This window comes from Mercenaria mercenaria, chromosome 7, assembly GCF_021730395.1.
Source record: "Mercenaria mercenaria strain notata chromosome 7, MADL_Memer_1, whole genome shotgun sequence".
In the NCBI taxonomy this organism is placed as follows: Eukaryota; Metazoa; Mollusca; class Bivalvia; order Venerida; family Veneridae; genus Mercenaria; species Mercenaria mercenaria.
The window spans coordinates 5670549-5688145 of NC_069367.1; positions in this window are offsets into that span (position 1 = coordinate 5670549).

The following is a 17597-nucleotide window of genomic DNA, read 5'->3' on the forward strand; positions in this document are numbered from 1 at the left end:
ATTGATATTTATTAATACTTTTCGTCTTACAACCATTTTTAATAGAAGCAAAAGTGGAAGTTTTACTGGTTGGGAAAATGGGATTATGTTATTGTGTTACCAATTGGATCTGGACTGTTTAGCTTCAGTTGAATCATAAAGTCTGCGATGATACATTGAAAGTGTAAAGAAACTATTGTCTTTCATTACGCCAGAAATGTATACATTAGGCATTGCCAGAGATGTAATTAACAAAGCACATGAATAATTAATATTGATATAAAGTATGCAATTACAGAAGATTATTTAAATAAATTATATTTATCAAATGAAACGTCAATTTGAATTCCGTAGAAACTATTGATCTCTCGGTATGTATCTGTGCCTTTCTCAATTAAGATTTAATTACTGTCAAACTTAAGTCAATCGTCTGAAGTAAGAAATAGGTCTATGCCATGTTGTACAAAATTCTATTCAACTAAAATGGTCCAAAAATGCCGTTTAAACTTATTTACGGTATAGAAGTTCACCAAAACGTGTCAGATTTTGTTTTTTATAATATACCCTGTATCATCGGTTGTATAAACTTTACACTGTTACATAGATACAATTCAGTTTCATTCTTAATGCTAAATCCTTGACCGTTCCTTTTTATATGCTATCTGATCAACAAAGAATATAGTAACTCGCCTTAAATGTGTTATTTCAAGTGATGTAATTGTTCATGGTAGTATCTATTTTAGCAAAATTAGCTCAGTAACAAAGGGTTGATCAATTGCTGAAAATAGATTAATGACAGAAACAGAAATGAAACATTCCACTTCACAAAAATGATAAAACGTAAATGCACTTGAAGTCAAGGCTAGGCTAGTCAGGAGTACGTGTATACATGTATCAGCCAACTGCGGCAAAATTAAGCAATGACAAATAAACATCTACTTGTAAGTCATGTGGAAATGAGGACGATAATCTGCGTTGTTTCATTATGAACTATATAGGCCATTCAGACACAGTATGATTACTTTGAGAAGTAAATGGGTGTATACTAAAAGGAACTAAACAAGTAATACTTGCATATGTATCCTTTCTGAAACATATTCAACACAACTATCTGTTCAATGAAAAGATGGTAAATAGAGTACTTATCCAGGCTACCTGCTAAAGAAAATTGACCGCGTTATGATAAAATGGAAAAAGTTATGTGACAGTTGATATATCGTAGTAGCTAATAAATACTTACAGTGACTAAGAAGAGGAACCTTGGAAATTTCTAGAAGATAAACATTTCAAAGCGACTACAACCGAAAGATTTTACTCGTTAAATACAGATTCAGAAGTAGTAGTGTTGTTATTAAGGTTTGAAAATTAATTGGTGAATAATGATTTCTTGTTATTATGGACGTTAAAGACGTCAGAGCAGTAGAAAAGGTTTTTGCTGATATGGAAGTAGAATTGAAGGTACGTATAAATATTAATGAGATAATTATAAGTTTAAGAAAACTGAACTTTATCGACGACGTGGTACATAAGCGGTTCAGTGACAATTACACAATGACGGATATGTCAGAAGGAAAAGCACTCGTACGATTCAACAGATTCCTTTGGGAAATAAGTGACTTTCTTTCTTTTGAACAACTTTTAACAGTCTTTTTTGACTCCGGATATCAAAATGTCACTAACAGATTACTATCAGTGAGAGGAAACTCCAAACTGGAAATAAAGCCTAAGCGAGATCAAATGACGAGAATGGGAGCTCAAAACATTCATACTGAGATTATTTTGTATCATCCGACTACCAGCTATTTTATCGAAGCTTTTACAGATTATGATGAAACTACACGACATAGTCAAAATGAAATACCGAGACCTATATCAAGATATCGACTTCCGCATGCTGGATATTTGAATAGGTTTTATATAGATTTGAAAGTACAGGTAGATAATAATTCTTTAAATAATGGATTAACAAATGGAACTCGAACTTTTCTTGAACAAATGATCTCTAATCTCGATACGATGATAAGTTCTTGTGAGAATCCAGGAAGACTCCAGTTGTTATTAGATAAGCGTGTAGTTCTTTATTTTTTGTTAGTTCAGCTGTGTGCTGACTTTGATGAACGAATGAATATTTTGAGACGTCTTCATGACTCCATGCCCCATGGAGTAGACAGGACCATGTTCAATGCTATATATCATTCGAATATGGCCGTCAGTTGGGCAATGAAAGGTAATATCACAACGGCATTAGAGCATGTGGCTATCGCAAGAGAAGATAGTTGTTCTTGCTCGCCGTGTCTTCCGGTATATGTTGCTATGATAGGGGCTCATATCACGCATACCGAAATTTACTTGTGTGACAGATCTGAAGACTATCTGAAAAAGGCTTTAATGGACCATGAAAACGTGTCTCAACTTGTTAAAGAAGCGTCACAAGAAGAACAAATAGTTTGGAAAAGTGGAACTTTGTTAATAATGGCATCGGCGTGGCTTGGCATTAAATATTTTTCGAAAGTATGTGAAGATAATGCTTGTCGAGACATTGAAAATGTAGAAAAAGCAAGACATATTTTGGCTGCAGTGCGTCAATTGAAGTCACTTTCAAAACACAGAGAACTGATGTTGTATGTCTGTATTGGAAAACTTCACGACATAGATGGGAACATAAATGACGCTGTTAAATATATTCGGAAGGCTCGGACTTTGGCTGATGGTTATTCATCAAATATTACTGAGAAGTCAAATATTAGCGCCTATCTGAGCCGTTTACAGAATCAGGCTGGATATAGTTGTTTCAACATGACTAGGAGACCAGGTGAAATCCCCAATGTTATGTATTATTTTGGCAATCATTTGTTACGAAGTTTGGAAGAACACGAAGAAACACCATTTCAGGACTACAGATGGCATTGATAAGCATCTATCTTGTTCCAACAAGTGTTACACGTCGAAGAAAAAGTTGACCGTTTAAGTCGACTCATCTGTAATTTGTATTTATGTTTCTTTTAACTTTGTTGCAAGATTTGGTATGAATATGTTTCATGTTATCAGTCCTGAATATGCATGTATCTTTGTTTGTATAAAATATATGTTTGATATTTTGCATTTGTCTTAAAAATCTTGTAGAGTATATGTACAGGCATGATATTGAAACTGTACATAATATTTTTTTTTCGTGAAGCATGAAATGCTGCTGCACATCTCATGCTGTGAGATTTAGACAGATTAGTGCCAATTGATACAGTCTTGAATTGTCTTAATCATGACCTACTGACCTACTTTTTTGTTTCTGAAGGTACAGCATAGGAACTTTGACCATGTTTATAACTTTTAATACTGATTTCAGTACACATTTTTAACACAATTAACCCTGAAGCTACAGCAAAGAAATTTGACCATCAGTTTAATTTTTAAACAGATTTCAGTACTCATTTCTTTGTTCTATACACTGCACTTACGTCCTAGTTCTATATACAGTAACTGGACTATAACTTCCATGTTTAACAATGAAATACATCATTTATTTAGTCTATACATCGTACCCATTTCCTTGTTTAACAACGAAATACATCAATAATCTAGCCTATATAGTGCAGTCACTTATACAGTCCTATACACTGTACTCAATTCCTTGTCCTACACACTGCACTCACGTCCGTCCCTGTCATATACACTGTACTCACTTCCGTTTCCTATATACTGCACTCGCTTCCTTGTCCTATACAACGCACTCTCTTCATTGTCCTATTTACTGTTCTCACTTCCTTGTTCTATGCACTGCACCCACTTCATTGTGCTATACACGGCACTCACTTCCTTACTCTATACACAGCATTCACTTCCTTATTATTTACATTGCACTTTCTATCTTGTCCTATACACTGTTCACACGTCCTTGTCTTCTACACTTTACTCACAGCCTTGTTCTAAACACTGTACTCACGTCATTGTCCTATACACTGCATTTTCTTCCTTGTCCTATACACTGTACCTACTTCCTTTTCTATAAATCGTACTCACTTCCTTGTCCTATACACTGCACTCGCTTCCTTATTCTATTCACAGCACTCACTTCCTTGTCCAATATACTGTACTCAGATCCTTACCATATACACTGTACTCACTTCCATGTCCTATACATTGTACTCATTTTCTTGTCTTACAATACAAGACAGTATTCATCTAGTCTAAACATACTTCCTTGTCTGGTGCAATAAACATTTATCTAGTCTGAACAAGGTACTCACTTCCTTGTTTAACAATGCAATATATCATTTATCTGGTCTACCATTATCAGTCTACGGCACTTCTACTTGTAAGAATTATCGACATCGTGACTACAATTGTATAAGACCAAGAATACTTAGTTAACTTAAATAAGTTTAAAAAGGGACTACCAAACGGAAACTGATCTAGTCTGGCGAAAGGACTTAATAGCGCCTACTTATAAGACAAACATGTACACGGTCACAATGATGTCTCATTAGTAATACTTTGCTGTACTATTTCTATCAGTGTCGTTTTTTAACTTTATTCCAGTAGTCTGGTCGACAAATAACTAAAATACAAAATCCAATTTCCCAAATAACTTATGAGTTTAAACAGTGTCAGAAATTCCCCAAAATCAGTTTCATAAAATCTGACCTTACGTCTACCTCCAATCTTTGAATATGTAAACACCCTTTAGTCAAATACCGGTATAAAGGATTAGTGATATATGGTGATACAAATGCTCTCAAAGATAAATGAGAATGGTTACAAACACACATGATCCTGTCAACTAATAAAACTATTCATAAACATTTGACTGACCAATGTTACCGTGTAAACATGAAACTGGTGTTTTCAGATATATTTCAAAGTACGGTATGTACGAGTATTTCGAAATATTTACATTGTCGGACAAATGATATTCTTCATATGGTGTCAGGTCAATATCTAATTAAACTATAAACATGACCTTATAGACACTTAGAAATCACTATAATGTAAATCATTTTGAACTGAACTCATGGACACTTTATGAGTTTGACTAACTTAGAGAGTTAGGAAATCCCTCTGGAATTTCCCGTGTAAGCAATAGTTGTATTTCAGTCTAAAATGTGCGTGACTAATACATTGTAATTCATAGAAAAGAAAGTGAAAGAAGAAAGAAAGCTAGTATTACGACACTTGATGACATGGTCACATACATTAAATACATATATACATTACAAATACGTTTCGATGTTTATATTTTAAGTATGCATACTTAAACACTTATCCTTTGATTATTCGATGGACATTAATTTTAGGACATGAAATTAATAGACAGTGTTTATATAATAACCTAAATACCAGCTGAACATGATTTTCGTGACAAATGTGTACGTAAAAGAAACTAGTTATTGTTTTCTCTTTAAAACCCTTCTTTTTGTTTTATGCCTAATTGGAACCTTTTTATGCATATGCCGATAATGACTTTCTAAATATAATGAGAAAAAGAAAATGTGTTTCAGTATCCCATTAAAAATAGTTTATGAAAGAAATGGTAAAAAAGAGGGAAAACTTTAAAGACTCTAAATATTACATATAGATTGGTTCCAACTGAGGTGATTGTTTAGTCAGTAAGTAAATTTGCATAGACGCTGATGCTTATAATTTTACAATTTTATCAAATACAACTTGAAAATTGCCATGACCAAAAACCTTACGAAGTTTGCAAACAACATCATGTCGCAGAAGTGTCTGTATTTCAAATACGAAAGTAAAATTTTATACACCTTATTATACTTTAAAGGCATATATTGGTTACATACTGATTACGAGAGATCTAAATCTTATAAATAGATGCAGTGCCAGCTATATTTAACTGAAACTACTTGAGAAAAAGCATTAAGCGTTGAAGCTTGCGATAGATGGCCATCTCCAGTACTTGCTTCGCTACTTATAGTCCGGATTTCCTGTCTTCTTAGCTTATACTTTACGGACAATCTTACCGGAATTCTAGTGTTCATCATAGAGTATAGCATCACTATATTCATTGTAAGTTCTGGTGCGTTGCACCGATTGCACATAGATTTAATCTATACCACTCAACTCAACCATTGTATTTTGTAATTAAAGGCCACCGGCCCACAATACATATACATACAAATAAACACATACAGTTGTGTACCCAGCAATTTAAAGAAAAGCAACTCTTTTAGGTAATACATTTTGGAGCAAAGTGAGTATTCTCCCTTTAACATTCACATGCATGTCTGCTTGTTACAATGTTTCGCATATGCAATTATATATTTTAAAGGTATATCAAGATGCAGATATCGCTCAGTATTTAGTAATATTTTAAGATTTTTATAGTGCTCACAGCGACTTGAGCTGCTTATATCATTATGTCAATTCTGACTAAAACAATCTATTGAGCGTTGTTTGGACATTTGAATAAACATACTGACATCGTCTATATCTTGTACAATCCAAACATATCCAAAGCCGTACGTAACAGCATATTCTTTACTTTTGAAGCCCAATATACCCGTCCTGCTTCATGTAGTGATTTTAGCATTTTATAATTTTTGGGGTATCTGCCGTTGACATTTGTAATAGTTTGCACCAATATCTGATACAATTTGTAAAGTATTTTATACATAAAGGGAGACGACCGCATTCCCCAAGAACAATACAATTATATGTTGTCTTATTTACACGGAAATGCTTTTTGCAAAAGCTGTTATGTACAGCTTCAATAACAAGAGAATACCACTGGAATAAATTGTTGCTGTGCTGAGTGAATGAATGAGACAAGTGCTGGCGATGATTCAGCCCAGGTTGCAAATGGTATCTTTATTACAAAACGAGTTACGTTTAGTAACAATGAAAATTTGTTACCTTTAGAAACACACATGTTACCATTATGCCACATATAGCTAACTATATGACCATATACCGTTACCTTTATGACCCGAAGTTATATTATAGTTGCAACACACGTTTACATACATCCAAAAGGCATAAGTAAATAATACATTTGCAAGCAGGTTGTAAAGAGAAATATTATGAAATCTTAAAATGACTTCTGATAACTCCTGGATTCCCCAGGGTCATATTCCCAAACTATTTTACTTGTTTTAAACGTTTCGTTTATATTCAGATCTCGACCATTTGCCTATACGGATGGAAACCAACCATGTGTTAACTGAATTTGCAACATCGTCTTTAGACGTCGTGACAGCAATTAAGTTAATTAATCTTTATCAGACATAACATACCGAATGCGTATTTATTTATTTGCAGTAGTATATTTTTACACCCTTTCAGCAGTACATATATACCGAATGTATACAATGTTATATGCAAGAACACATATAAAACTCTTTTTCAGTTGTATTTGTAGCGAATGCAACGTATTGATATGCAATAGCATATCTATACCCCTTTTTCAATAGTTCATGTAGCGAATACAAAATATTTAAATGAAACTCCTTTAATTACTTCTAAATGTACAGAATGCAAATACATTTATATGCAATAGTAAATCTTTATCCCTTTTTACTGTAGTACATGTACTGTATACAAAATATGTAAGTAGAGCCAGTGCTTTTATCTAATACTTTTTACTGTAGTACATGTACTGTATACAAAATATGTTAGTAAAGCCATTGCTTTTATCTAATACTTTTTACTGTAGTACATGTACTGTATACAAAATATGTTAGTAAAGCCATTGCTTTTATCTAATACTTTTTACTGTAGTACATGTACTGTATACAAAATATGTTAGTAAAGCCATTGCTTTTATCTAATACTCAGATGAATATAGTACTGGGTAAGATACAAATTCATAACAAAAATGTCTGTATATACTTTATAAAATATTTATGGCTTATCCAGACTAACACATACGGCCATTTATCATCTGTTTCCTTGATTGCAAAAAAAATGCATTGCTAATATAAGGGCCTCTCTGTTGATATCAGACGATGCATCACCATTATATAAATTTCTACAAGTCTCGGGTAAACATTTTAATACTCATTCTAGTATCTTTATTTAAATAATATCTTCAATATATAATCATTCTGAGAGATATTTAATCAAATTAAATACATCCGAATCATAATGTTTGGATTAAATCAGGTCCATTTTAGATTTCTTGAAATTTTAGACTCATGATATCAGTTTAAAATTGATAGAAATAAACGAATTGTAAAATAGAATTGTAAAAAGGTCGTCTCTGTTATTATATAGTTTCATCTGTGAATTATGTCTAAAGCCACTACTTTAGTTTGAAAACTTGTAGTTTATTATTTCCTACGCAGCCACTTGATACTGCAAGTTTGGTTCTGTCTTCGAAACACAAACCCGAAAGGGATACTTCATGTCTATCTTATGTGTTGATAGGATTACACCCGTCGGAGAAATCTGTACGACAGAATCGGTTCGTGTACTGCAGATAAATATACAGTTCATTGGACCAACAGCAACACCTGTCGGTTCCTGGATTCTGTTGTCCTTCACGACGACTCTAGAGTTGGTTGTAACATCATATATGTAAACTGAATGCTCGTCTCGGTCGCTGAATATCACCTCATCTCTTTCACTTATATACGTACATGATACTGCGGCATGATGGTATCTTTTTGAATGGAATTTTACGCTAAAGTCTTTCTCCTCTCTTGACAATGAGAGAATACGTGCTATCTGAATGTCATCGAATGCTCCAACAATGAAGTGATCGTCATCCTTTACACATATTGAATTGTATTTTCCACTTACTCTGTACGTTGTTATGTTAGTTATTTCACTAGATTTACTGACATGTAGACATTCTACCTGATGGTTCCCACCTGTGACAGATGTAATAGCTATCGTATCTTCAGATACAGCAACAACACCAACACTCAGTGGATAGTAAGACAATTTATAAAATCCAGTTTTCTCCAAACAATCATTGAAAACCAATAATGTAGCGTTATGGTTATCTATCACGACCAGTCTCCCGTCTGGAAGAAAATCAACACCGGTAAAAAGAGACTCACTTTCATTTACGTTAGATTTCGTAAGATCTATGGAGGTGATAAGTTCCAGATTTACAGGTCTATATCCTCGGACATGATCAATTGTTACTTTATCGGTCTCAGTTTTCAGAGTTCCAAGTCGATCCTTGCCTTCTATTATGTGTTTTATTGTCAAGTTTTCATTCAACTTGAATGATATGTCAGCAGTTTCAAGCTGATTACATTCATGCTCGATTTCTTTCTGTGCGACTTGGACCTGCTGTTGTATTTCACGCTCAACTATAAACTTTTGTACCATGAAGACTTACTTCATCTAGAAACTTCAATAATGTCTGGATCCGCTTAGCCAAGCCGTCACATTTGGAAAGACCCTCACTTCCTTTGACCAACTGAAGCTTCATGAATGCGGTGCTATCTTCCTCGATGTCTTGCAAAAGGTCATCGAACTTTTCATTCATCCGAGCCCTTACACTGTTGATCTTTTCTGGTAGACATTTTACACTGTCACGTAACGATATCTCGGCCGATTTCCAATGCATTACAGCGGAATCGCATAACTCTTTCACAACCACCAGATTGGATCGTATTTCCATACTCGTTTCTTCGGAAACAACTGCGATATTCTGTATTTCCATGACATTGTGACATTCCCGGTGATTAATTATGGCACATGTACTGCAACAAAGTATATCGTGATCTTTACATATAAAATCAAATAACTTTCCGTGTGTTTTACACTGGTCTAATCCTTTAATTTCGAATGTTTCTGTCTTTGTCGTGATTTCACCTGCCTTTGCCATCTTGTGACCTTTCATAACATCAAAAACATAATGAACGTCCGCGCACTGTTTACATTGAAAATTGTCACAATCATAACAAAACACTGACGCAACTGTCTGTTTATCCTTTCGTGTACATGGCAAACAGAATTCTTCCCTTACTCGTCCAGGAACCTGGTCATTTTCTTCCCTCACTTCAGACATTTTTTTTGACTGATGTTCAGTAATTCAGTAACTTATTTTCAACCGTTTATGTGATTTGTTTAATATAGTTCATGTATTAGGTATCTTTCATATGTATCAAGATAAAAGAATTTGGGTTCAAATTCTACAGATAAACAGACATATCAATATATGCATGATGACGAACGTGTTCTAAATTGTACACCAATTCGGCCTATTAATGAACTGAGAAAAAAATATCACCAGAAGTGAAATGTGAGTTGATTTAGACAGTTAAGTTAATATCTGAATTAAAACAAAACGAAAACATATTGAAGAGTTTTTGCAGATGAAAACATAAAAAGAAATGCGTTGTTTCTCACATTTATTACGAAAATACGACATAAAATTTGCACTTTCACATCAAGTTCTTTCATCTTCAGCTCTTCAACATTGGAAAGATATTAGCAGAAATATTTCTAGGGCATGTTTGTCTTTATAAAATCTAGGTGAAATTCAAAAAACTGGTCATTTTGGATCAACGACTAGGTTACAGACTTGTTTAATGTGATGGTCTGAGATGTAATGCACAGGTTCCATAAATCTTTTTTTGCCTTCCAACAAATAAAAGAACTAGCAATTGTTGGTAAAGCTAGTATCTAAGTAATCAGGGAATGTAATGTTAACATCAAACACTTGTTCACTGTGATGATCGGACATACAAAAAAGAAAACTATATATCTAGTATTAACTATAATATGTATTCATAATATATTTATTTTATCTTTAGTTTACTTGTACATTTCTCTAAATTGTCTTTCTGTATTTATATTCTAACACAATGTAATTTATAACAACTAATTGTACATCAATTCTATACTAAATATATACTGTTTAGTATACTATAAAAGTATACAATAAGTATAGCATTTACTGTTTGACAATCAATAGTAATATACTATCTCGTTAACTAAAATGCTTGTACAATTCGTATACCATCACACTTAAACGTTGCAAGTATTTCATGTTTAGAATAGTATTGAACATAAACTTTGTAAGTATATAAATTTGTATCCACAACACTTAGACAATCCTGGGCAGTACACATTTGGTATGGAATTTACTTATAATATTTAGATACATGTAGGTATGCTATTAGAATCGTAATCCTGCTGAGGAAATATCAGCGTTCATGAAATTATAAATTGTGTTAGTCATGTCCCTTTAATGCAGACACAACACTTCTAAATGAATCAAAATTTAAGGTTGTGTTTCCAACCAATTACATGCTGGACCTCAAAGTTTTACATTTGTAAAATTATTGAAATATTTATGGCTAGGGTTTTCATGATTAATGCTAGATCTGAATAATAATGATCATTCTAGGATGTTTTAACATGTAAGACCATGAAAGTATGAATGTTTTCACCCGTTTTAAAGAAAACCAAAGAAGGTATGCACGTAGGAATGAATGTATGGTCAAAGGAAGGTAATAGACTTTTACATCCAATGAATTTTGGCACACTTTGTTATTTAAGTACAAGTGTATATAACAATTATTTTTTCCACTATAGTGCTCAATTTTCTTGAGATAAAGCAATTTATCTATTGCCAAAATATACAAACAGCAGGCAGAGAGCGAAATGTTATGCGTAATCTTCCCGAATGACGTCACAACTCATGTTTGCATGATATGGAGCCATAGAGCTTGTCATGACAACTAAAATTATATAAAAAAAATCTCATTACAAAGAATTGTGACATATTTCTGCCATGAGATAGCCAGGTAACTATCACGATAATATTTTAAACATTTCAAGAAATGGGTGTATTTTTCTAAAAACATCTCAGCAAAAAAATGATTTTTTTTCTAATTATTTTATGTATTTCCTGAAAATACTTTATCGCAAAATTTCGTTAGTATGGTGGCATATGTATGCCAGGAGATAGCTAGGTAGCAATCGCTATACTTAAAAAAAGTTATCTCGATAAAACGAAGTTTTATGAAAAGATTATTTCAAAAGTCGAAAGTTTCCTGGAAATATTTTTGCGATAATTTACATTAGTATCTCGATAATTTTTGCGTAGGTGCCCACAGTTGCCATTATTAGCAAGACAGCTATCTCGATACTTTCAGCAATTATTTTGATATTTCAAATTTTTCGAAAGCTTAAACTCAATAGCCTAAAGTTTCCTGGAAATAAAAATGCATATCCTGATAACAATGATTTATTGCGATAATGTTTTCAGAAAAATGAATAACTTTTCTAGGAACTTTAGAACATTAACGGGATAGCTAAAAACGTTTCAAGTATTAACTCTAGTAATAGCGAAATCCTGCGCTAAAATATCTAGAAAATATTATGTTTTGCTGAAATATTTTCGGGAAATTTTCTTAATACTCAGATGAATAAATGTATTAGATATGCTTTCAGTTGAAATTCTCTATGTTTACTTTAACGAATATTTAGACGAACACGTAAAGCAATTGGTTATCAGGTCCAAATATCTAAATTGCAAGTCTACTGTATATACAGAATACAGGCTACAAATACCGATTGTTCTTTTCATATCAGTAACATAGAAAAACAGATATAAAAATAAACATAGGGCATGAGACTTTCATCAAATAACAAACAATTATTTCACATAAAAATTCCTTTTAATTTGTTCCGTTATTTCATACAAAGCTTTGTTGGTTTCAGGTTCTATTTGTTCATATAAGAAGAAACATAATCTTTATATGCGTTTTAACAAGTCTAGAGTAAAATGTTTAATCATACTAGTACGTGTGTGCAAATTATACCTTCAATATATTTTCATTTTGAGAGATATTTGCTCTAAATTGCATATGCTTGAAGATGCAAATTGAACCTTTTAACATGTTTCATTTTGACATGTTTGAGAGACACTTGTTTCGAATCACATTTGGACGATTAAATCAGGATCATAATTTTAAAAAGTTTTCGCTGCACCTGAATTATGTTTATCTTGAAAACCTGCAGTTTATTGCTTCCCAAGAAATGATTTGATACTGCAACTTTGGTTTTGTCTTTCGAAACACAAACCCGAAATGGAAATCTCATATCTAACTTAATATGTGATGACAAAATAACACCCGTCGGAGAAATTTGTACGATAGAATTAGTTAGTGGACTGCAGACAAATATACACTTCATTGGACCGACAGTTACACCTGCTGGTTCCCGGATTCTACTGTCCCTTACGACGACTCTAGTGTTGGTTTTGACGTTATATATGTAAACTAAATGCTCATCTTGGTCAATAAATATCACTTTAACACATTCATTTAGCTATGTACATGATACTGTGATAAAACTATGTTTACATTACATTAAAGTCTTTGAAATTCTCTCCTGAAAGCAATGTTGGGCGGTTAAAACAACCCCCGGTTTTAACCAGCGGTTTAAACCGGTTAAAACCGCCCCGGTCAATACTCCCTGAAGTTGTCAATACTGGTCGATTGGTCAATACAGGTCAATTAGTCAATACTGACTGTTAAGATATTTTGCAAATTTTATGAACAATTAAATAATGACTGTTTAAGAGCATTTGAGACTTGATGAAGATGAATGCATGCATTATCATTTAGTTAAAGCAACCTAATCAGTACTCCCAAATTGGTCAGAAGTGGTCGATTGGTTAATACTGGTTGATACTGGTCAGTAAACATTTTCTGTTAGATAAGATTACAAAGATATATTATTTTTCTACAAAAAATGTGACAATAAGTGAAAAACTGCTAATTTAACTGAACTTAAATTGTAGAAAGTATTTTATAAACTGTAGCAGTAAGTGTTTGATTCACAAGTGATAAATCTAATTATTTTTACTGGTATAAATAATTTCATGAAAAATTGCTGTGAACACCTGAACCCTTCCTTGAAGTGGTTTGTGTTTTGATAGCAATTGTCACATTGCCTAATTGACACCATGTCTTACAATATATATGTTTCTGGCACTTATTAGCTGTCATAATCAATAACCCCACTGTATTATTCTCAACACTTGAACATGGTAACTTTATTCTAAAAATAAGTAATGCAATCAAAGTATTCAATTGACCAGTATTGACCACTACATGTACTGATCAGGAATATTGTGTAGGACCAAAATTTGAATTGACCAGTACTGTCCATAAGTGTTATTTATAGTAATAAAATCTTTAATTAATTTAAAATAAAGGCTAAGTACTGTAAGAAGATAAAAGCATAGAATAAACTAGTATTATTAGTCTAAGTATATTGTCCAAAGTGGAGCCTGACCAGGACACATTGCCAATGACCAAAATTGAATCGACCAGTATTGACCACTTTACATTTTAATGAACAAAATTTTATATTATTCAAATTGCTTTATTATATTTATATTACTATTACAGCCTGTGCTAATCTGTGAATGTACATTATGTAAAAGTGTTGAATAAACCAGTATTGACCTCCCAAGAGTGACCATAGTATTGAATTGACCAGTATTGACCGGTATTGACCAGTATTGACCAGTTTTAACCAGTATTGACCGCCGGCCCGGTCAATACTCATATTGACCGGCTTTTTGCCAACATTGCCTGATAGTGACAGAATACGTGCTAATCGCGATCGGGCATCATCGAAAGTTCCAACAACAACATGATCGTCGTCCTTTACAAATATTGAATTGTATCTTCTCCTTACTGTATTCGCTTTTGTATAAGTTATTTCATTAGATTTACTGACCTGTAGAAATTATATCTTAGTTTTCTCTTCTTCCGCCGATGTAATAGCTATTGTGTCTTCAGGTACAGCAACAATACTCAATGGATGGTAAGACAATTTATAAGAACCAATTTTCTCCAAACGATCATTGAACACAAGTACTTTTTACTTATTGATATATATCACGACCAGTCGTCCATTAGGAAGGAAATCTACTCCAGTTATAATAGGCTCCTTATCATCATCTTTAAATTTCTTTATATCAATTCAGTTGATAAGTTTGAGATTTACAGGTCGATGTCCTCGGACATGATCAGTTGTTACTTTATCTGTCTTTGTTTCCAGAGTTCCAAGTCGATCCTTACCTTCTATTATGTCTTTTATTGTCGAGGTTTCATTAAGTTTGAATGATAATTTATGTCAGCTGTTTCAAGCTGATCACATTCATGTTCGACTTCTTCCGTGTGAATTTTACCTGCTCATTTAATTTATGCTCAGCTAAGTATTTTTGTACAGCTGCATCATGAAGACTAACTACATGTAGAAACTTCAAGGCTGTATGGAAACATTTAGCCAAGCCGTCACATTTTTAAATATTTTCTTTTCCCATGACCAACCTGAGCTTCACGAATGTATCACTAACTTTCTGAATGTCATGTAAAATTTCATCGAATTGTTAATTCATCTGAACTCTTACACTGTTAACTATTTCTGGCAAACTTTTTACACTGTCACGTAAAGATATCTCTGTCGATTTCCAATGCATGACACCGGAATCGCATAACTCTTTCGCAGCAAGGAGATATGATCGTATTTTCATACTCCTTTTTCCGGAAACATCTGCGACATCTTTATTTCCACGACATCGTGACATGCCCGTGGTTAATGATGGCTCATGAGCTGCAACAAAGCTTATCAAGATCGTTACAAAGAAACTCGAATAACTTCCCGTGACTTTCACACTAGTCCAATCCTTCCATATCGATTTGTCGTGATTTCGCTTGCCATCGCCATCTTGTGACCTTTCATATCATCAAACATTTTATGAACGTCAGCGCACTGTTGACTGATAATTGTCACAACCATAACAAAACACAGAAGCTACTGTCTGTTTATTATTTCGTGAACATGGCCACAGAACTCATCCCCAACGCGTCCAGGAACTTGATCAATTTTCTTGCAGGTTAGCCATTTTCATAATTCAGTATCTCGTTTTAACGAAATCAATATGGAATGAGGAAGTATATTATCTTTTTATGTAAAGTATATACACTTCAGATAGGGTTAATTTGGTTTAAATCTTAAACATAAAGCAATACATATTAATGTCAATACAAAACTTTATACTTTTTCTTGGGAAATATTCTCGCCAATAGTGCTTTATTACTAGTGGGAAGAAAATTTTTTTTTTGTTTGTTTTATTGTTGCTTTTAAATGAGAAGTCAATATTAAGTCTTAACAAATGATATATTTAAGCTCGCTTGATACCAGTCAAACATTAATGTGTATTTTGTAACATTTTAAAATTTGAGTGGGGTAGAAAGATGATTTACCTGTTTTGTTCAAAAGAGTATAATAAATTTCTATAATATACTATATGTTGGAAAAATCAAGATCTTTTACTATGCGCTTTTAAAAGCTTTTAAATAAAACTAGATCTACGTATCTTTTGTAGCTTGTCTGAAACATGTTATTTAAGTGATATTAATGTTCATAGTGGCATTTATTTTAGCAACATTAGTGCCGTTACTAGGGGTCTAACATTTTGCTGAAAATAAGTATTTCAATGTGACATACAGCGGTTTCTTACACAGTATAACCTAAATGACACGGTACTGCGATGAAACCTTCTATATACCCTACTGTAACGTTCAGTGTCTGTTTGCTGACATTTTACTGCACGAATACGTCAATCAATGAATCCTTGATGAGTCAAGGCAAAAACTAAGGCAAGGATAGTCAGGAGCACGTAAATACATATGGCATTCAATCGAACAACAAATCACAATCTGTTGGTGTGTCATGTAGAAATGAGGATGATAATCTGCATTGTTTCATTATGAACTACAGCTAATTCAGACACAGTATGATATAAATATTTACAATGAAGAAACTTGAAAATAGGAGTACAAAATGTATATCAAAAAGAACTAAAAAAAATAATACATTTATAAATTTGGCTACACACGTGTCTGTTCATTGAAATGTAGCAGAGACATTACTCCTCCATGATACCTGCATAAGAAAATGAAACGTTACGTCCCTTGAAAATATTCCAGGTACTCAAATCGATTGACCTCGTTAAGATAAAATGAAAACGTTATGTGACAGTTGAGTATCGAAGTAGACAATATCAGTAAGGATTTAAACAGTGGATAAAGAATAAGAAATGCCTAGGATAATTGCGAGTAAATTGCCCTTCAAATCAACTACGACCGAGGGATCGTTTACTCATAAAATACAGAGTGAGATGTAGTAGACTAAGTGCTGTTTATATGGTTTGAAATTTAATTGGTGATATTTCATCGGGTTCATAACTTTAGATATGGCAGCTGTATATTCAAATGTTTTTATGGATGTTAAAGACGTTAGAGCAGTAGAAAAGGTTTTTGCGGGTATGAATTTAGAAATGAGGCTAGGCATAAATATGAATGAGATCATAAAATGTTTGAGAAAACTTAACTTTATCGACGACTGGGTACTGAAACTATTCAGGGACAATTACACGAGGACGGATATGTCAGAGGCGAAAACACTCTTACAGTTCAACAGATTTCTTTGGGAAATAAGTGATTTTCTTTCTTTTGAACAACTTTTAACAGTATTTTGTGATTCCGGATATCAAAATGTTACTAACAGACTAGTATTAGAGAGAGGGAATTCAGAACTGGACATACATCCTAATCGGGACAAAATAATGAAATTAGGGGCTCAAAACATGCATACTGAGGTCATTTTGTATTATC